The sequence below is a fragment of the Echinops telfairi genome, unplaced genomic scaffold, assembly GCF_000313985.2.
Source record: "Echinops telfairi isolate 266 unplaced genomic scaffold, ASM31398v2 ScPeMD7_443;HRSCAF=831, whole genome shotgun sequence".
In the NCBI taxonomy this organism is placed as follows: Eukaryota; Metazoa; Chordata; class Mammalia; order Afrosoricida; family Tenrecidae; genus Echinops; species Echinops telfairi.
In genome coordinates, this window is record NW_022104341.1 from 40,764,303 (window position 1) to 40,787,704 (window position 23,402).

Consider the following 23,402-nt stretch of genomic DNA (forward strand, 5'->3'; position numbering starts at 1 on the left):
TCAGCCACTCGACCTCCACCTCTGTGACAAACTGCATAAGGCCTTTGCTGTTGCCAGGTGTATTGCTCCAGCCTGCGCTGCCCTTCCGCTCCCTGAGACTGTGCGGCCACAGCCTCAGTCATGTTTGAGTGTCTTCCCACTTGAGTAGCCAGTCAGTGTTCTGCAACTGTTGGTAAGTTTTCAGTATTTGACAAGTTTTCCATCCTATCTATAAGGTTTTCAGTGGCTAGTTCCTTGGAAATGGACAGCATATTCCTTCTTTGTAGTCTGTTCTTATCCTGGACGCTTGGCTGAAACACGTCCACTTTGGATGACCTTGCTGGAATTTGAAATACCAGTGACATAGCTATCACAGCAACACACCGTGATGAACAGACAAGTGGTCGATTCTCTTTGTTTGTTGTTAAGGGGCCATCCAGTCGGTTCTAACCTGGAGCGACCCGTGCACAACAGAATGAACCGCTGTGCCTACCGGGGCCCTCCTTGCTGCTGTCCCGGTGACTGAGCCCACTGTTGCAGCGACGGTGTTGAACCCTCTCCTGGAAGGCCTCTCTCTCTGTTGCCTACCCACTTTCCTAAGCATGCTGTCTTCTCCAGGGCTAGGCTCTCTGGAACGCACGTCCAAAGTGTATACGAAAAAGGCTCATCATCTTTGCCTCTAAGGAGAACTTGGGCTGTACTTTATCCAAGACAGATTTGTTTGTCCTTTCGCAGTCTATGGTATTTCATGGTTCTTTTCCAAAACCATAATTCAAATGCGTCGATCCTTCTTTGATCTTCCTTATTCAATGTTCAATTTTCACATGCTTATGAGTTCATGGGAAATACCATGGCTTGGATCAGGTGCTCCTTTCTCCTAAAAGTAATAGCCTTACTTGTCAATAATCTAAAAGGTCTTGCACAAGAGATTTGCCTGCTGTAACTCTTCTTTTGATATCAGATATCTTGATTTTCTATGTTAGATCTATTGAAACAGGACCACCCCAGAAAATGTAAAGTCACAGTCGATAGCCCTGTGGGTGTGTACCATGTGCCACTCCAAACAGAACACGGAGGCGGAGAATCAGCTGAAATGTGAAAGAAAAAGAGAAAAAGGGAGATGGATTCCACGTTTTCTTCTTGTACTCTATCTACCAGGCTTCCCTGGTACCTTCTACTGGGTGCCTTCACCATAAGCCAGAACACTGAAGTGAAACACTTTTAAAGAAAGAGCAGGAAATGTGTCTGCGGCAAATAGACAAATGATTCACACAAATGCGGTATTTCAGTTGCCCAAGGTTAATTAGTAGATGGCAAAGCGTGGACTTGAAATAGAGAATATAGTCATCAAATCGCTGTTCCCTACCACCCCACAGTCAAAAAGGAAAACACTACAAAGTCAGAAATAGTGCTACATTTTAAAGAAAAGGTCATGGAAATACAGATCAGGAGGTTTCAAAAAGTTTGGGGGAAAATGGAAGTAAAAGACAATGGAATTCTTCAGGGACTTCTTGAAGCCATCTGATATTACACATGAAAATACCGAGATCAGGCTGATTTTAGAAAATTAGAACTATCTGGTAATTAGAGCTGAATTTTACATGTCCTTTATGCTTAATCCAGTCATCCAGGCCTGGATGTTTATGGTGAGACAGGTAAATACTCTCTCAGGAATGCAATGAAACCCCAAATGATCAGATCCTATGCCAGTGGGAGGTACATGATGATAATAATGTGTATATCCACTTAGATCAATACTTCTTACAGTTTGATTGATAGGATACTTATAGAAACATTGCTGTTATTGATAAATGTTTATTGTGTTATTAGCACCCTTTTTAATTGTTAAGCTAATTGGCCTTGCTCTTCCTGAATTACTTTGTAAAGAGTAGACATGCCAGACCACGCTGTAGCAGCTAGTCCTGCAAGAGGCCACTTAAAATAAACCTGGCTTGTCGATCCATTGTTTTTCCCCATTCTTCTTGCTCTCTTTTAATTTAGAGAAAACTCTCAGAGGTAAACCACAGGAAGACTTACACATAAAAATTCCCCGAGGTCAAAGCTAGTAGCTGTGCCAAGCTGGAGACGGTAGGCATCCGACAGCTCTTTGGGAGCTGGTTTTTACGTTGCCTGCCAAATGGGAATTTGAGATAAGCAACGCAAGCACTGGGCTTCTTGCAACTTTACTTGTGAAGGTGAAAAATGAAGACTCTTCTAATTAGCAAAATTGGTTTGTAACAACAGTTTATATTCCAAATCCTGTGGTTGGTACAGCACACATATGGGAGTATAGTTGAGTTCTGTTGCCAACATTTACAATCCATTTCCTTTTGCAATATTTGAATCCATATGGGTATTAGTGAGATCCAATTATTGTCAAAGCACCTTCCATATTTATAGGACAAGATAGTTAAGCTTGAGCACCTTTTTAAGATGTATTCAGGTTTACTTTCAAAGTCCATAATCCACTTAGTTAAGGCAGAATGCTAATAAGTGACTACCTCAAGGTGAATTTTCACCCTTAAAACATGATCAAAATGACATTTTAGACTATTTCCAAGCAACTTGACAATGAAATTTTTAGGTGCTCAAGAGGCACAATATTTATAAAATAAAGAAAATTTGCAATACTGTGAGCAGAAATAGATAAATCCAGGGAAATAAAGATTGTCCTTTACGTCTCTGGTATCATAATAAGCACAGCATGTGACTCTGTGTAAGTAAAAATAAACCAACAGTAATTCAATTTAGAAATGCCATCCAGGTTAATGCTTAAACTGTGGATTAAAACTGTGCTCATATTAATTCTTGTAAATATATATATGGCATGGCTTCCTCAAGTTGGCAATATTCTCCCATGGGGGCACAGGAATGACCCAGGGGAAATTGCAAAAGCAAATACATACCCTTGATCCTTGATTATGGTCTATCATACAAAAGTTTTTAAGTAGCTGAGGGATGGGTCTCCAAGTCATGTTCTTTTCTGTAAAAGGAGACCTATGATAGAAAGCTTGGAGCAGTATCTCTGGGTTTTATTTTATGACACACACACAGACACAAATATGGCTTACAGAGTTTCATTATCTACTACAATTTTCAGTAATGTCATTTTCTAAAAAGCAAGACATTTCACAACTGATGAATATTGCTAAAATTATTTTTTATGTTGCTGCACATCACTTTTAAATATAATAATACATGAAATTTAGTTTGCATTTTCTTTGAGGGTTTTTTTAATATCTAAGAAATTTTAAATTTAAAAAATTTTTAAAATTATAAAATAGCTTTTATAATTTAATTAAGCAAAACTCTATTTTGGTATATATTTTAAAATTAATTATAATTTTACATTTAAATTCCTATCTTGCTGAGATTTATATGGCATGAATAATAATGAAATGCTTACGGAAGATTTCACTTACAAGGAAGACATTATAAACAACCTTAGCATGAAAAGTTTATTTGCTAAAATCATATTGACTGATTTCAGCATAAAACAATGAACTTTAATTATATACTCTGTCCTTTATCATTAGTTTTTTATAGAAAATAAAGACACTTTTACTGTTGTTGTTATTATTAACTGTCATCCATATGGCTCCTGACTTATGGTGACTTCATTTGTTATAGGGTAGAACTTCTCCAGAAGGTTTTCTTGACTGTAATCTGCATGGAAGCAGATTGGTATAACTTTCTCCCATGGACTCATTGTGTGGGCTGACCCAGCAGCCTTTCTGTGAACACCAACCGAAAACCACTTAAAGTACCCACACTACTAAAAGTACCCTAAACATCTATTAGCTAATTTTTAAAAATCATTTTATTGGGGCTCATACAATTCATCGCAATCCACGCATACATCAATTGTGTAAAGCACACTTATACATTTGTTGCCCTCATTATTCTCAAAATTCGCTTTCCTCTTGGGTACCTGGAATTAGTTCCTCATTTTCCTTTTTCCCCTCCTCCTCCCTTCCCACTCCCCCCTCCCTCATGAACCCTTAATAATTTATAAATTATTATTATATCTTATCTTACACTGCCTGGTGTCTCCCTTCACCCACCCTTCTGTTGCCCATCCCCAAGAGAGGAGGTTATATGTAGATCCTTGTGATCAATTCCCCCTTTCTACCCCACTCTTCCCTCCCAGTATTGCCACTGTCACCGCTGGTCCTGAGGGGTTCATCTGTCCTAGATTCCCCACGTTTCCAGTTCCCATCAGTACCGCTGTGCATCCTCTGGTCTACCCAGGTTTGCAAGGTACAATTGGGATCATGGTAGTTGGTGAGAGGAAGCATTTATGAACTAGAGGAAGGTTGTGAGTTTCATTATTGCTATACTGAACCCTGAGTGACTCATCTCCTCCCCACTACCCCTCTGCAAGGGATGTCCAGTTGTCTGCAGATGGGTTCCCAGCTATCGAGACCTATAGCGTCTGGGGACTTAAAGACTTGAAGGTAAACAAGGGGCCATCTAGCCCAGAAGCAACAAAGCCCACATTGAAGCAGGACACCAACATGTGTGATCATGAAGGGCCGAAGGGACCAAGCTTCAAGCACCAAAGGTGGGGGTGGTGGGAATAATTGATTTTTATAATTACTTCCCCTACCCCATTTAGTCACCACCTCTCTGTCATTGGACTGTAGTGGTGTACCTGCTGCTGTGATGCTATATGTTATTTCTAATACCAGCAGAGACCCCCCCCTGAGGACTAGCTTTCATCACAGTTTCCAGACTGCGAAACAAGTTGTTGTTAATAGGTGCCATGGCGTTGGTTCTAATGCATGGCTACACTATGCACAACAGAAGAAAACACTACCCAGACCTGCACCATCCACACAATCGTTCCTAGGCCTGAGCCCAGAGCTGCAGCCACTGTGTGCCTCCATTTTATGAAGGGCCTTCTTCTTTCTTACTGCATCTCCACTTTGCCAAGTAGGATGTCATTGTCCAGGAGTTGATCTCTTCTGACAAAATGTCCAAAGTACGTAAGACAAAGTCTTGGCATCTTTGCTTCTAAAAAGAATTCTGATTGTGTTTTTTCCAAGACAAATTGATTTGTCCTTTTAGCAGCCCATGGTACTTTCAATAGTCTTTTCTAGCACGATTCAAATGAGTCAGTTTTGGTCTTACTTATTCAATGTCCAACTTACACATGCATATGAGGCAACTGAAAATACCAAGGCTTTGGTAACATCTTTGCTTTTCAGTATTCTAAAGAATTCTTGAGCAGCAGATTTACCTAGTGCAATATATCTTTTGCTACTTCGAGTGCTGCTTCCATGAGCATTGTTTGTGGATTCGAGTAAGACACAATTCTTGAGAACTTTAACCTTTTCTCCATTTCTCATGATGTTACCCAGTGTTCCAGTTGGACAGAGTTTTGTTTCCTTTACAATGAGTTGTAATCCCTAAGGAAGGATGCAATCCTTATCATCAAAAAGTTTTAAGTCTTATTTACTTTCAGCAAGCAAGATTATATCATCTGCATATTGCAGGTTGTTAATTAGATTTTATTCGATCATGATGCGACATTCTTCTTCATATAAGCCTGCTTCTCTGAAGTATATGCAGAATAAGAAATTAATTGTCCACTTTTGAGGGTTTTGCACCAACCACCTTATGAAAAGAAGCAAAATAATGTGTAATATAGCCTTGAAAGATGAGCTCTTGCATGTTGGATGGCACTTAAAATACAACAGGACAAGATCTGCTTTCTCAAAATAAACCATCCAAAATGAGGAGAAAGAGATGCAAAAACCAATGAATAATTAGACAGTGGAATGTACCAAGTCGGAGTTTAGAAGAATGTGATGTCACTAAGAATAAAATGGAACGCAAAACTCTCTATAGCCTAGGCAAGTATGAGTTGCAATGGACTGGCGTTGGCCATTTTGAATCAGAAAATAATATTGTTTATTATGGTAGGAAAAATAATTCAAGAGAAATGACAACACATTTATCATAAAAAAGACATTTCAAGATCGGTCAAGAACTACAATGCTGAGTGTGATAAGATAATGTCTACACACACAAAGAAAACAAGTTAATACAACTAATACTCACATTTATACGCCAACCTCAAAAGCCAGTTGTGAGAACATGGCACAAGTCTACCAACTTCCTCATTCTGAACTTGGTCAAACATGACACCAAGATACATTAATAACTACTGGGGATTTGAATTTGAAAATTGGAAACAAAGAGAATGGACCAGTTGGTGCTTGGAAAGTGTGGCTTTGCTAATAGAAATGAAACCAAAGGTTGTAAGATATAATTTTGCAAGACCAAGAATTTCTTCATTGCCACTCCCTTTTTTCAACAACATAAATGGTAACTCTACATGTCAGCATCATCAGATGGAATGCGCAGTGGACCCTGCCAGATGGAATACACAAGAATCAATTGAATGCACCTGTGGACATAGTTAGGAGTCATAGTAATGGCATAGTGGTTGAGCGGGGCTGCTAATCAGGAGGCCAGCAGTTCAAATCCTCTAAAGAAAGATGAGATTTTCTACTCCCACACATTTATAGTCTCTGTGACCCTCAGAGGCAGTTCTTCCCTGTAGGATGGATTGTCAGTTGCCTCTGGTCACTTAATTGGGGAGGGTGGACTTGCTAATGCATAAGAGTGGAGCTGAGTGCCTTTGGGCTGAGGTTTACTGGAGTGGCATGCCTCTGGGCACTTAATTCAGGGATCTGGGCTTGCTGACCCACAGAGTTTGAGCTTAACGCCTTTTGGTTAAGGCTTACAGTGGAGTTGTATGCCTCTTTGGACAGTTAGTGACTGACCTGAAAGAACTTTGTTACATGCCTTGATAAACAACTCAATCCTGAGCATTTCTCATTGGTACTACAATTTGTTAACTTCCTTAATATACCCTTTAATCATTAATTTTTTCTTTGAGTTCGGCATAGTTATTACAAGTTGAAATTGAAGATCAAGTACAGAACATTAAGTAAGATGTGTGTGTGTGTGTATGTGTGTGTGCAGAGAGTGAGAGAGAAATGTATATCAAACACATGGCTCATATAGTTGTAGGAGTGGGTAAGTTCAGTCTAGTTTAAAGTCTGTAGGTCAGGTGTCAATGGAGGCTTCTCCTGACTGGCATAGCTTTGGATGCTAAGGAATCCAGGATTGACTAGAACACTATAGGTTCAGAGGTGGATGAATCAAAAAACAATAGATCAGGCTTGTGACTATAGAGGTAACTGAATCCAAGGCCCACAGGGCAGATGGCAGTTCTGGTAGCAGGCTACAGAGGACTCCTAAGATTGGTAGGCTGAATGGCAGGCCATAGGCTCAAAAATCCAAAGAACGAGAAGTTGATGAGCCATAGAAAAGATTCAGATCCAGCAAGAAACATCAAGCTTCTCTACAGAATTCTCTTCTACGGGAATTAGGCCCTAGCCCTGAGGAAACATGATTTCAATTGCATTCAGGGCTGTGACCTGATAAAGAGGGCTGCATTCTTCCCAATCTTCTTACAATGGATTGGACGCTCACAACAGGTCCCATTATGGAGTCGACTTCATTGTTACTTAACATGGGGAGGGGGTCAGATTACTGGGCCTTAACTGCCAAATCACTGAGAAGACTAACCCAGCCAAACTGGCACAAAACTCCACTACCACACCTCCTGTATGCTCCACCGCATTCATGGATAGATTTATAACAAACGTAGATCCACGAGTATAAATATCCTCTGTAGAAACTATGTGTATTCACAGATGTACTATCACTTTCCCTCCCCGACTTGTTCTGCCTGCATGTCTAGGTACTCATAGATCCACTCATAGGTCACCACTATTGCAGGACTGTGTGTATAAAAAAGTCTGCAAGTTGGAAGTCTGGTTAATCTTAAATGTTCTGATGAGGCTTCCCCAGTAGTAAAGAAGAAACTGCTAGACTATGGTGTGAGATGGCAATAAACATAAAATAGCAACATGAAATGGATCAGATATTTATCAGATCTTGATTGCATATTTATGTTTTATTACAATTTTGTCAAATGTGAAGTATAAGGGAGTGGCTGGCTGGTCTTATTCTTTCTAGAGAGAGTGGTGAAAGGGAAGTGCTCACAATTACACAATCAGAATTCAAGTACTGCTTGTAAGACAAAAGAGTTTCCACTCTGTGCGCTGAAAGACAGCTGCTATTGCCAAAAATCAAACCAGTGTCTTATGGAAAAGTGTATGAATTATAGTGTCAATTGAATTTCCCAAATCAATAGTCTCAGAAGTTAAAATGAGGGAACTGTTATAAAAGAAAGGAGCTCCTAAAATGGGCTGGAGAAATATAGGCAGATTATCCGGAAGTTGGGGACATTGAGCCTTCATAACCCATTGAATAAGTTCTGATAACATAATCAATCCCCTAGCCCCTATCTGAAGATATTATTCTATCCTTTCCTACTAAACCACCCTCCCTACTAAAAGCAATATCCCTACACACCTCCTGATGAGATTAACCGAGCTGAATCTAAAGAGTGTTTGTGTGAGACCTTGGATGAGGCAGTGGCTCAGTCAAACAGGTTATAAACCATTGCTGAATCACTCCCTTTTTTGTGTGTAGCTGTCAGTCCAGAAAATTCCAAGAGGTGAAATATCTAGGAGAAGGTACACCACACTCCAAAAGAACTGCTAGAATTTTAAAATACTGTATATGCAAATAAAAACCTAGGGAATACGTGTTAGAATAGCTACTGAGATGGTGACATAGTGAACGGTCCAAGTGACAAAGAAGTTGGATAAGAGTTTATTGATATGGGCCAACTCAGAACAAATTAATTTAATGTTTCAGCTTGAGAGGTTAAGGAATGATCTAATAGCTATTTAGTTGGTTCACTGGAACCTGGATTAAGTGGTGGCCTGCACTAAATCAAGTTGAAATATCTGACATGCCTTCGTATATGGAAAACCACATGTCGGCCTCATCTGACCTCCTCTGGCTTCGATAAACGAAAGAGAACCCCTCCAAGGCTGCTCGAGGCCGATTGCCACAAGGCAGGCCAGACGTGTCTCCAAACTCCCGCGCCCTTTACCTTTTCCAACAATTTCTCCCACAGCATTGGACCATTCTACTGGGTTCAACAATTTCTTATGATGATCTCATAAAACTCACCGTTTTCAAAATGATGGGAGTTATTAGGGAAGTTAACAAGTTACCACAAAACATTATCAGAAAATATTAAAGATACAATCTTTGGTCCAGAGCAATTCCTCTCCTCAGCTGGCAGCCAGGTTTCTCTCTGTCATTCTCAGCCTCTCAGCCAGGAGATTTTCTGCCTCTGTCATCAGGGACCTGTTGCTCTGCCCCAGGGTCTCATTCTTAACTCTGCTTATTGGCTCTAATGGTTTCTGTTCTTTCTTTTCTTTTTAGTCATTTTACTGGGGGCTCATTCAGCTCTAATCACAATATATACATGCATACATTGTGTCAGTATTTACATCTTAAAGGACATTTTACATGGGTAGAGGTTGCAGTCTCTCTTCTCCACTACTCTTTTACTCACACCCCTCTCTTTTAAAATATGTTCTTTGTTCTTTTTAAAATACATTCATTGGGGGCTCTTACATCTCTTATCACAATCCACACATTCCTCCAGTGTGTCAAGCACATCTTCACATATGCCGCCATCATCACTTTCAAAGCATTCTCTTCCCACTTGAGGCCTTGATGCCAGTTCCCCATTTCTTCCCCCTCTCTCTCCTGCCTACCCTCATGAACCCTTGATAAATTATAGATTATTATTTTCATATCTTACATCGTCCTCTGTCGCCCCTCACCCACTAGCTGAGAAGCAATAAAGCCCACATGGAAGAATGGAAGAAGCACACCAGCCTGTGTGATCATGAGGTGTCGATGGGATAAGGTGTCAGGCATGTAAGACCCAGAACAAAATCACACCCAATGTGAATGGGGCAGGGCGGGCATGGAGTGGAGACCCAATGCCCATCTGTAGACAACTGGACATCCCCTCACAGGTAAGAGATGAACCAGTCAGGGTGCAGTATAGCACCGATGAAACACACAACTTTCCTGTAGTTCTTTGGTGGTTCCTTCTTCCCCACTATCATGACCTCAATTCTACCTTACAAAGCAGATTAGACCAGAGCATGCGCACTGCTACAGATAAGTGCCTGCAACACAGAATAGATAAACCCCTCAGGGCCAAAAATGAGAGTAGAGCTACCCGGAGGATTAGGGAAGGGGTGGGGGTGGGGAATCAATCACAAGGATCAACCAATCAACCAATACCCCCCCTCCCAGGGTGATGAACAAAGGTTTCTGATCTTTCTCATGGTCTCTGTGTAGCATGGATTCTGGTCTTAACCCCAGCCTATTTAGAAACAATCTAGAATGTGATCCACTTCTTCCTTGATGATCCCAGGAATTGTCCCAGGTCCTCTGCTTCTGAGATGGCTGTATTATCCACAGGGAAATGGCAAGGAAAACTAATGAACCCTGTGTGAATAGTCCCTTGTGGTGGGAGTAACGGAAATACTGAAAAAAGAGTCATATTAAGGAATCTCACTTCCGTACAGTATATTGGTGTTGTGAGGTGCTGTTGCGTTGGTTGCCACTCACAGTGCTGACGCTGTGTACAGCAGAATGAAACACTGCCCAGGCTTGCTCCAGAGTCACAATCGCTCTTTCTCACTGCCTCTCCACTTTCCCAAGCATGATATCCATCTCCAGGGGCGTGTCTCTCTTGATATCATGTCCAAAATTCATGGAAGGAATTCTAACCATCCTTGTCTCTAGGAAGAAGTCTAGTTATCCTTGTTCCAAGACACGTTTGTTTGTCCTCTTGGCTGTACATAGTACATTCAATATTCTTTGGCAACACCACAATTCAAATGCATAGAGTTTTAAATCATTCTTCTTTATACAATGTCCACCTTTCACATGTATATGACACAACTGAAACTGCCATGGCTTGGGTCAGGCACACCCTACTCCTCAAAGCAACAGCCTTACTTTTCTATCCGTGAAAGAGGTTTGTGCAGCAGATTTACTTCATGCGATTCACTGTTCAATCTCTTGACTGTAGTTGTGGATTCAAGCAAGATGAAATCCGGATAAATCCAATCTGTTCTCCATTTGTCATGATACTACCTACTTTTCCAGTTGTGAGTATTTAATGTTTTTAAATTCTTTTTTTTAAGCATTGAGTATTAATCCATACCAAAGGCTACAATCCTTGATCTTCACCTGCAAGTTTTTAATTCCTCATCATTTTCAACAAACCAAGTTGTGCTATCTGATTATCACAGGTTGTTACTAGGAACGTCATCTAATCTTGATACTGCATTCTCCTTCATATAATCCGGCTTCTCTAACTCTTTGTTAGCATACATATTGAGTAAGTACGGTAATAGAATACAACTCTGACACACACTTATCCTGATTTTAAATCATGTAGTATTCTTTTCTGTGGACACAACTGCCTCTTGGTCTGTGTAAAGATTCCTCATGAGCACAGTGAAATGTTCTCATTTTCTGTAGATTATCCATACTTTGTTATGATCCACACAGTCAAATACCTTTACATGATCAATAACACAAGTCAACATCTTTCTGGTATTCTCTGCTTTCAGCCAAGATCCATCTGATGTGAGCAATGATGTTCACTTGCTCCATGTCCTCTTCTGAAGCCAGCTTAAACTGCTGGCAGCTTCTGGTCAATGTACGGATGCAACTCTTGTTGAATTATCTTCAGCAAAATTTTATTTGCACGTGATAGCAATAATTAAAAAATAATTTGTATAATCTGTTGGGTCACATTTCTTTGGAATGGGTACAAATATGAAACTCTTCCAGTCAGTTGACCCACTAGCTGTCCTCCACATTTCCTGGCAGAGACAAGGGAGTGCGTCCAGTCTTTCATCAGTTTGTGGAAAGAATTCAATTGGTATTTCATCAGTTCTTAGAGTCCTATTTTTGACTTTCAGGACAGCTTGGACTTTTTCTTTCAAAAGCTTTGGTTCTTTCTCATATGCTCCTTCTTGAAGTAGTTGAATGCAGACTAGTTATGCTCGTACAGTGACTCTGTATTCTTTCCATCTCCTTTTGATGCTTCTTGCATCATTTAATATCTTGCTCATAGACTTTTTCAATATTGCAACTTTAGGCTTGAATTGTTTTTAATTCTTTCAGTTCAAGATATGATGAGCCTGTTCTTCCTTTTTATCCTCTAACCCTGTCCTTGCATCTTTCATTATATTTTACTTTGCCTTCTAGATCTGCCCTTTGAAATATTCTGTTCAGCGCTTCATCGTTCCTTAAATTTGCCTTAGCTACTCTGTGGTTAAGAGCTAGTTTCAGAGTCCCTGTTGCCATCCACTTTGATCTTTTCCTTCTTTACTGTCTCTTTCGTGCCGTTTGGTTCCTTAGTGAATGATGCCTGGATGTCCTCCCACAGCTCACCGGGTCTTCTGCTAGTGGTGTCCAATGCACAAGCTTTCTGGAGATGTCCGTGCAGCGCAGGAGGCACTTAAGATTCGATTTGGGCTTTCACAGGCTTGTTTGAATTGTTTTCAGCTTCAACCTGAACTTCTCTATCACCAATTGATGGTTTTTTCTTTGTTTGTTTGTTTGTTTTCGTTTTCCCCAACGGGCAGCCTATGAATAAGTTTTAGCTGCTGATATTGAGCATCTCCATCAAACCTTCCCACAGATAGAGTCAATGTGAATGCTGCATGTTCCATTTGGAGAAATCTAAATGTATAGTTGGCTTTTGTGTTGTTGAAAAGTATTTGTGAAGAAAGTCATTGGCCTTGAAAAATTCTATCATCTAATCCTCAGCTTAATTGTTATTCCCAAGATAATATTTTCCAATTACCATATATACTTGAGTATAAACTGAATTTTTCAGCACATTTTTAATGCAGTTTTTGTGGTAAACTCAGGCGCCTTGACAGATATTTGGGTCAGCTTATACTCGGATATATATGGTACTATTTCTTCCACTGTTTCCAATTGTTGCATTCCAATCATCAATAATTATCAAAGCATCTGATTGCATGTTTGATCAATGTCATATTGAAGACATTGGTAGAATTCTTTAATTTCTCCATCACCAACTTTAATGGTTAGTGCAGAACTTTGAATAATAGCTGCATTCACTGGATTTTCTTGTATGTGGATGTGGTAGTTACATAAGCTGGTGTCAATTTGAGAGGATTATGAATGAAGGGGTGTAGTCTGACCTGTCAATCAAGATATAACCAATGAGGACTCTGTGTGGGGATAACCTTCTCCTGAGAATTCTGGGAACTCCTATTTTTCCTCCTTGGAGGTGGGAGGCATCTTCTCACTCTGCTCACTCCCTTGGAGACTCTACTGACAAGGTTGACTCCCTGTGAGACATCCCCAAGGAGAAGCCACATGGACCTACCCTTATGCAGCCCTGGGTGCTGGAGAAGCCATGTGGAGACCTCTGCCAGTGCTGAGATGCTTACAACACCACTGGATCCAAAGACGTTCTACCCACTGGCCTGTGATTAGCCTGCATTTGGTGTCATTGCGTGTGTTTCATGAGTCTGAAGAGGACTTTATAGATTGATATCAGACATATGGGCTAATACCAGACTTATGGGCTCGGATTAGACTGGGTTGGGATGCTATCTTAATGTAGAATTACCCTTTATATAAAACTCTCTCTTATACACACCCTAGTGTCTATGCATTTATTTATCTAGTCTACCCAGACTAATACAGTGGCTAAACAGTGTCCTAACACAGGCATCTTTGTACTTCAAGACTGATCTCGAAATGTCCTTTTTGATGATGAATGCAACACCATTTATCTTGGTTGTATTATTCCCAGCAAAATAATCCTCATGAGCTTCTGATTCAAAACGGCAAACACCATTCTATATAAGCCCACAGATTTCTATACGAATGATTTTTATGCATTCTCTTTCATTTGAATGATTTCCAATTTTACTAGATTTATACTTTGGCCATTCCAATTTTCAATTATGAATTAATGTTGACAGTGGATTCTTCTTGTTTTGAATCCTGCCTTATCAGGAAATGAAGGTTCTGAAGACCTTACTCACACAGACTTTACTTCATCTAAGTCAGTGGTTCTCAACCTGTAGGTCATGACCCTTTGGGGGTCAAACGACCCTTTCACAGGGATCGCCCAATTCACAACAGTAGCAAAATGCCAGTTATGAAGTAGCAAGGGAAATAATTTTATGGTTGGGGGTCACCACAACATGAGGAACTGTATGAATGGGTCGCAGCATGAGGAACGTGGAGAACCACTGCTCTAAGTCATCATGGTCAGCTCTGTTTGAGAAGGTTCTTCTTTCTCGTCATATTTTGAGTCCCTTTTGCCCTGTGGGACTCATCTCCTGGCACTATCCCTGACAGTGTTTTGCTTCTTTACATGAGATTTCCAGTAACTGACAATGCTTCAGTGTTATTCATAAGGTTTTCAGTGGCTAATTCATCTCAAGTGGACAGTAACTTCCTTTTTCATAGTCTGTTCTTAGTGTAGATTTTTTTGTTCACTGTTCACTTTGAGTGAGCTGCTGGTATTTAATATACCAGTGACATAGCTTTCAGCATCACAGCCACACACAAGCCAACACAGCGTGACAAACTGACACATGTGGTGGTCAGTACAGCATAGTCTAGAAAAAGACATCCAAGTAGAAAGGCCATGGTATGGAGGATTTATCAGTCTAGACTCATTCACACATAGAGTATCAAGAAACATAAATTTAACCACAAATGGTGAGTGACAAATTTGTGCAAGAAGCTTCACCCCCTTTGAAGATTGCTGTGATTGTTACCTTATATAAGTAGAATTATCAGCATGAACTACCCTAGTTGAATTAAGATACTGACCTACAGTGGGTTGGATTTTATACTGTGTTGGTAGAAGCCTAATGTGGAAGTTAGTAGACAAAAGCAAGGTAGATGTGGTTACCCTAGTGGACAGTTGATTCAAAACAGTAAACAGAATATACTGAATCATAAGGACTTATGACATTTGCTGCTTCATCATGCAATCCCTGGAAGGAAAAAATATGTAAATCTACTGCATATTTATGTACTGTTCATAGAGATTATTTCTAGACCAAGTGAATGGCAGTCTAACTTGAGTCTTCAGAATAAAGAGTCTAAAAATTGAATTCTTAGACTTGAACATGTTTACAGATTGTGTTAGTCTAGGTTGATCAGAGAAACAAATCCTGATACACTCATATGTGTGTAAGAGAGAACTTTATATCAAAGAGCAATCATATATTAAGAAAACATCCCAGCGCCGTCCAGATCAAGTTCATAAGTCCGATATTACCCCATATGGTAAAACTAGTGCAAAATTCCTCTTTAGACTCATGCAGCCATGCAATGATGCCAAATGCAGGAAGATCACAACAATGGTGAGGATGGCACAGGACTGGGCAGTGTTTTGTTTTGTAATCCGTAAGGTTGCAAAGGGTTATATCTGACCAAACAGCATCTAACAACAGTAGCACAGTTTGCAAGAATCCCTCATTGGCTATGGCCTGATTGACAGGCTAGACTTGACCCATTAGTGATTAGTGATAGACTCACCCTATAGTGATTAACCAAGTTATAGAATGCATAATTATAATAGAAATACTCAAAAGATGACAGAACCTCCACAATGAATTCCTGATCTATGGAGTAAGGACTATTATGGTAGGAAGTGTCAAGTGGAAACTTAAAACTGAGCTTGCCTAGAAAAATAATAAACCAAATGAAATAATGCATTCCTAGAGGAACTCAGAGATTAGTGCCAACATCAGGACTTGTAGGGTCCAGGTGATAGGAGTGATCCTACCACATCCTTATTCAACTCACCTCTTTGGTGAGTGGGGTGTGTGAGATGGATCTTGGCGAGAGAAGAGGGATTCTTGCAAACTGTGCTACTGTTGTTAGATGCTGTTTGGACAGATATAACCCTTTGCAACCTTACGGATTACAAAACAAAAACAGTGCCCAGTCCTGTGCCATCCTCACCATCGTTGTGATATCTAAGTCCATCATTGCAGTCCGCGTTAAGTCATCGCTTTGTGGGTCCTTTTCATTTCTTTACACATTTTATAATAATTCTTTATTTTGCCTTTTGAGCTGCCCTTAGACCTTCTCTGTTCAGCTCTTCTACTTTATCAGCTGCTTGATGTTCAAGAGCAAATTTTAGACGTCTTTCTTCCTTTCCTGCCATTGTAATATCTTAATTTTTTCATGTATGCCATGCTTGATGTCATCCCACAACTAATGTGGTCTTTGGTCATTAGTATTCACTATGCTGAGTTGTGTTCATGAGATGGTCTCAATTCAAATTGGGTATATTCAAGGTCATATTTTGGCTTTCATCAATTGTTTTAATTTTCTGCAGTTTCAACTTGAATTAGCATAGGAGCAATTGATGGTTTGTATCATAGTTGGTCCCTGCCCAAGTTTTTGCACATGATTTTCTCTTCTCACAACTGTAGTCAATTTGATTCCTGTATATGCCATCTGGTGACGTCCACATGTATAATAGTCACCATTTATGTTGCTGAAAAGGGTATTTGTGATGAGGAAGGCTCCCTTACAAAATTCTCTCATGTAATTGTTATCTTCACTACTATGATAAAGGCCATATTTTCCAGCTACTGATTATTATTTTTTCTAACCTTTGCATTCAAATCTTTAGTAATTATTAATACATTTTGATTGCATGTTTGATCTTTTTCAAATTAAGGAAATTAGAATTTTTAAATGTCTTCATTTTTTACTTTAATGATTGGTGCATAACCTTGAATAATAGTTGTATTAACTGAAGTTTCTCTCTTTTACTGCCATCGAGTCATTGCTGAACCCCCGTGGGTTTCAGAGACTGTAACTGTTTAAGAGAGTAAAAAGCCCAGACTTTCTCCTGGATCTTCCTTATAGGGGTATAAATAGTATTATGTTACATAGAGCATTGTGTTAAAGATAGATCTTGAAATGTTCTTTTTGACAATTCTGTAGGCCAGGTTGACTAGGGACACATGTCCAGTGACACTCATATATGTGTAAGAAAGGGTTTTATATGAAGAAGTAATTGTATATCTAGAAAACATATCAGCCCAGTCCAACTCAAGTCCATAAGTCTGATACTAGTTCATGAAGTCCTTCAGACCCACACAACCACATGCAATGATGCAGAATGCAGGAGGATCACTCGCTGGTAGGTGTAAAGTCATGTGGGTTCAATGGCTGTGGTTCTGGCACCTCTCAAAGTGGCTCACCAGCAGAAAGGTGGCAGAGGGAGGTGGGGAGGTTCCCAGGGCTCTCTTTACTAGAAATTCATCCCCACAGGGAGGCACCGTTAGCTTGTGACCTGATTGAAAGGTTGAATACCACCCCTATACTTTTATATATCTTCAAGTTTACATGAGCTTGTGCAACTCCTACAATGATAAATGCAATTCCATTTGTGTTAGTTTGGTTTTATGACATCTTCATTTGATCAGGATTATAAGTTACATCATGATATGATCTAACTTAGTGTAGTCAATTCCTCTATGAGATCTTCTGAGAAGCAGCCAAGAAATTGTGGGGGGGGATAGGCCTTCACTATCTGATCATGGACGTGATACCATTGAGGGCACTTCCCTTCAGGGTGTGGCCTATTCATTAGATAAATTCATAGTGTGTCAACATAAGCTTACTTCTACTGCTGGCTTTGGATCCTACTTCTGGCGTATTACTCCTGCTATATCACTTGCCATTAGTGTATTGTGTTAGTCTGGGTAGACTAGAGAAAAAAAATCCAGAGACACTCATATGTGTGAAAGAAAGAGTTTTATATCAAAGAACAATTATATATTGAGAAAACATGCCAGCCCAGTCCAGATCAAGTCTGATATTAGCCCATAAATCCAATACTAGTGCATAAATTCCTCTTCAGATTCACACAGTACAAGCAATGATAGGGAGACAGGATGCCCACAGGCCAGTGGGCGAAAAGCCTTGTGGATCCAGTGACAGTGGAAGCATCTCAGTGCTGGCTTTCATCAGCAGGGCTCCATGCAGCTTGTCAACAGGAAGGCAAAGAAAGCAGAGAGAGCGGCAGTGGCCTGCCTCTTCTCATGGTAGAATCAAGAGAGAGAAATCTCAGAATCCTCATGAGAAGGCCACACCTATAATGAAGGATCAGTCAGGCTAGATTGACAGGCTTGACTCCACCCCTTGAGTCTAGATTGACAGGGAAGACTCCACCCTTCATTCTTATTTATCAAGTTGACATGAAATTGTGTAACTACAATACTGCTGATCGTGGATTCACGTGGCCGAACTCAGATTCATCCAGCTTGGCCTGCACCAGGCTAGTGTCTTTCTGCTTTGTTTTATTACTTCCTGGTCACCAGTCTTTGCAGCTACAGGAGTCAAGAGACCTTCAGCTTACATCAGACCAACAGACTTGAACTAGACTTACCCACTTCTTCTACTGTGTGAGCCATTTCTTGATATCAATCTCTTTCTGTGCATACACTGTAAACATCACAGGTTTTGTTATTAAAGAACCCAGCTTTCGATACCATTCTTCTTGAGTTTTTCACTCTCATCTTGGAAAACCATAGATTTCCTGATTCAAAAAGGGCCTTGCCAGCCCATTTCAGCTCCCTGATGTTTAACTATGGATCCCTATATATTAAATTTTACATCTGATAATGTACAATAATCCTAGATTCATATATATACATTCTAGGTTCCAATTATGAATGGATATTTGCAGTCATTTTTCTAATTTTGAATCATGCCCCATAAACAAAGGAAGGTTCTGGAATCTTTGCTGTGGCCGCATCGTTACAGCTGACTCTATTTGGAGGAGGTGATTCTTCCCCAGCCATATTTGAGTGCCATCCAAGCTGAGCTGCTCATCCTCTAGTACTTTAACAGACAGCTCCAGTGCTCTTTAGAAGGGTTTTCAGTACGAATTTCGCACAAGTGCACCGCCTCTTCTTTCTTCGTATTCTGGAAGTTTCTCCACCAAAACTTGTCTTTACCCAGTGTAATCCTGATGTTATTTGTGATACCAATGGTATGGCTCCCCACATCTTAGCCACAGGTAGGTCACCACCAACTGACAGATGATAAACTGACAGATGGGTGGGGTTGTAAATTTTACCAGTTAATTACTACCGTTGTAGATGCTGTTCCAGGTGTGGTTCATGGCAGTATCTCCTGGTACTTGGTATGTAGCTTTTTCCTTACTAATGCCTTTCTTTCCATATCATTTTTGAAGGCCCTTATAAGCAATTTGCCTCCAATTGGAAAAGCCAGCAATACATCTGCACTGTCCCACTCAGCTATATCAAATTTCTTACCCGATAGCATATGTTAGTCCACAAGAACCTTGATCATCTTTTCCGCTCATAAATGATTACACTTATACAACATTAGTGCTACTACCAAGGACATGAGACATGCATAACTATCACAGTTGCTATGAGTCCGAAAAGATTCGATGACAATGAGTTTGGGTTTGTACTGGATATGAATTGTGCAGAAAACAAATGTATATCTGGGGAGGACAACATATCATTTTAAACTTAAACAGGTGGCTAATGTAATGTCAGCTTCCATTACAGATGTTATCTGATTGCCGAGCAAAATAATACCTTGTTTGGTACTTGATCTGGTTGATGCCTTTTCCTCAATTATGGTATTTAAGCTTCACTAGACCAATTTTCCTTCCACTGGCAAGGTAAAAAAATATGAGTGCTTGCCCTACCTAACAGTGTCTCAACTCTGTAGCCCTATGTCATAAATTGTGCACAAGGATCTGATTGCCGTTTCTTTCCAGAAGACATCATAGTGATCCATTACATGGATGACATTATGCTAATTTGAACGACACTAATCGGTAGATAATTGTGTAGTATGGCATGGAAAATTAGCGCTACAAAATCTGGGGAAATTTTCCACCTCAATGACATGTTTTGCAGGTCCAATGATGGGGGTCCTGTCTAGACACTCTTCTAAAGTGCCAGAAAGGTGTGCCACCGGGTTCCACGTACAAATAAAAAGAAGGCACAACACCTGGGGACCTTCCTAGATTCTGCAGGTAACATATTTCTCATTTGGGTATGAAATGGTAAGCCTATTTTTATGTACCTCAAGAAGCTGTCAGTTTTGAATGGACCTCAGAACAAGAGAAGATTCTGCAACCAGTACAGGTTGCCAAGCAAGATGTTCTGCCCTGTGGGATACGTGATCTGGCTTATCCAGTGATGCTTGAAGTGGCAGATAGACATGCTGTCTAGAATTTTTGGCAGACCCTAATTGCTTAATCACAATACAGATCCTCAGGATTTTGGAGCATATCTGTACCATCCTCTACAGAAAATGACTCTCTTTTTGAGAAATAGGTTTTACCGGCTAGTGTGTCTTACTAGAGATGGAACACCTCAATTTAGGGCACCAAGCCACCTGGAGCCTGAGCTGCTCCTCATGAGCTGGGCCTTACCTATCCCACAGAGTCTTACATTTACACGTGCACAGCTCTCCAACTCTCCATCATTAATTGTAAGTGATATGCATATACTCAATCTGGTTTGAGCAGGACTCGAAGGTATTTGTAAATTACCTTAAAAAATGACCCAAATACCTATGGTCTCCAACTCCTATCATAGTACTTTTTTATTTTTCTCAGACTGCTCTTATATCCTCATTGGGATTTTCTTACAATTAATTGACTGATAGAGAACGTATTCAAACCTGGCTAACAGATGGTTCTACACAATATGCAGGCCCCATATTGTATGGAGTGGACAAGAGCAGGGCTACAATCCCTTCCTGGGAATTTCCTCAAGGTCAGTGATGAATGGATACACTTCTAATGCATGAAACTTTGACAGTGCATCTGATTGGAAGGAAAGATGGCCAGATGTGTTATTCTATGCCAATTCGTAATCAATTGTCTGGCTCGGTGGTCAGTGTCTTGTTGAGAACACGATTGGAAAATTGATTGCAAGGAGTTATATGGAAGAAATATGTGGATGGATCTAAGTGTGCCAAATACATGACTATATATAAGTCTTATGGAAATGATCACCAATGAGCATTCTCAGAGACAAAAATTTTAATAGTCAGGTGGATTAAAAAAAAAACCCCAACAAATTCAGTGGATGCTGATTTATAGCAACCCTATAGGACAGGATAGAACTGGCCCTGTGGTTTTCCAAAACTGTAACTCTTTGGAGGAATAAAGAACCCTCCTTTTTTCTCCAAGGACAGACTGGAGGTTTTAAACTGCTGATATTTCAGATTGTAGCCCTTCATGTAATCACTATACCACCAGAGCTCCCTATTAAGTGGATAGGATGGCGCATTCCATGAAAACCTATTAGCCCCTACTTAACTACTCTCTAACTTCTATACCACCATGGTGTCCCCTATCCAGGGGATAGGATGATATATTGTAGGAAAAGTAGTGTGGTAGTCACTTAATCTGGTGTCAATTTAAGGATTAAGTGTGTAGGGGTGGAGTCTAGGCTGTCAATCTGGAGATAGCCAATGAGACTTCTGTGTGGGCATGGCCTTCTCCTGAGAATTCTGGGATATCTGGCATTTCCTCCATGGAGGCAGAAGACACTATCTCTCTCAGTTGACTCCCTGGGAGACATTGCAGAAGACAAGCTACATGGATGCAACCAGACCTCGGACGACAGAGAAGCTACAGAGAGACCCCTTCCAGCACTGAGATGCTTACAACGCCCCTGGACCCAAAGACTATCTACCCACTGGCTTGTGATCATCCTGCATTTGGCTTCATTGCATGTGTTTCGTGAGTCTGAAGAGGACTTTATAGATTGGAATCAGACATATGGGCTAATATCTGATTTATACCTTGGACTTGACTGGGTTGGGATGTTTTCTCAATGTTCAATTCTTCTTGTATATAAACCTCTCCCTTATATACATATGCATGTTTATATATTTGTTTCTCTAGTCAACCCAGACGAACACAACTAGTTAGCCTCTTTACCCAGCAGTTCTTATTATCACTGAAAAAAATCCATGAACAAAGTGGCTATGGTGGCAGGGATGTGAGTTATACATGGACTTAGCAACATGAAATTCTATTCAACCAAACTGGCAGACAGACTGGGCCACAACTACTCCTATTTACTCAATTTGGCAGCAAGAGAAACCAATGAAAAGTCCCTAATATAGCATCATTCCTTAAGGTGACACGTTGATTACATGTTAGGCCAGCATGTTGATTACATTGGACCTCTTTGATCACTGAAAGGACAGCATTTTGGTCATATTGGGATAGTCAATCTGCATGCAGATTTGCCTTCTCTACACGCAATGCTTCTGAAGAACTATCATTTGTCGACTTACAGAATGTCTTCTCCACCATCATAGTATTCCATATGGCATATCCTTGGATCAAGGAACTTACTGCATAACAAATAATATATGGCAATAGACTCATGCTCATGGGATTCGCTGATTTCGCCATGTGTCCCACACCCCCCAACCATTACCACGTGTGTGCCACTGTACTGTAATGTGGTAATTTATGCATTCTGATATTGGGAGATTCACCACAATTATTTCAAATGCCAACATTTGAACATTATTTCAACAGTGTGAGAAGAATAAGACTTTGTCTTATACATTTTGGTTATGGCATCAGGATGTGCCAATTGCTGGAGAAGGACATCATGTCTGGTAATAACAGGCTAAGCAGAAAAGAGGAATTCCTTTCATGAGCCTGAGGATACAGCCGCTGTAGCCATGGGCTCAAACACTGTAAAGATGGTCCAGAATGGAGAGTGGTTTGCTCCATTGTACACACAGACACTATGAGTCAAAATAGACTCTGTGGAACTTACCAACCACACTGATGTTCCCCATTACCCAGAAATAGGTGCCCTGATAGCACAATGGAGAAATCTTCTGAAGGCACAATTACAGTGCCAGCTAGATGGCAATACTTTGGAGGGTTAGGGCAATGGGCTCCAGGAAGTTGTGTATACTCTAACCAGTGTTCATAAGGTGGTAATTTCCCTATAGCCAAAATGTATGTGTCCAGGATTCCAGGATGACACCTGATGACTCATTTTCATTTTATAATCCCTGTCCAGATAATCCTATGCACTCTGGGTATGGAAGTCTTAAATTGCAAAGGAAGTGTGTTAGTCTGGGTTGACTAGAGAAACATATTCATAGACTCATATGTGTATAAGAGAGAACTTTATATCAAAGAATAATTGTATATTAAGAAAACATTCCAGCCCAGTCCAGATAAAGCCCTTAAGTCCAATATTAGCCCATATGTCTGATACTAGGCCATACATTCCTTTTTAGACTCACAAAACACATGCTATGATGCTGAATGCAGGGAGATCACAGGTCAGTGGGTGGAAAGTCTTGTGGATCCA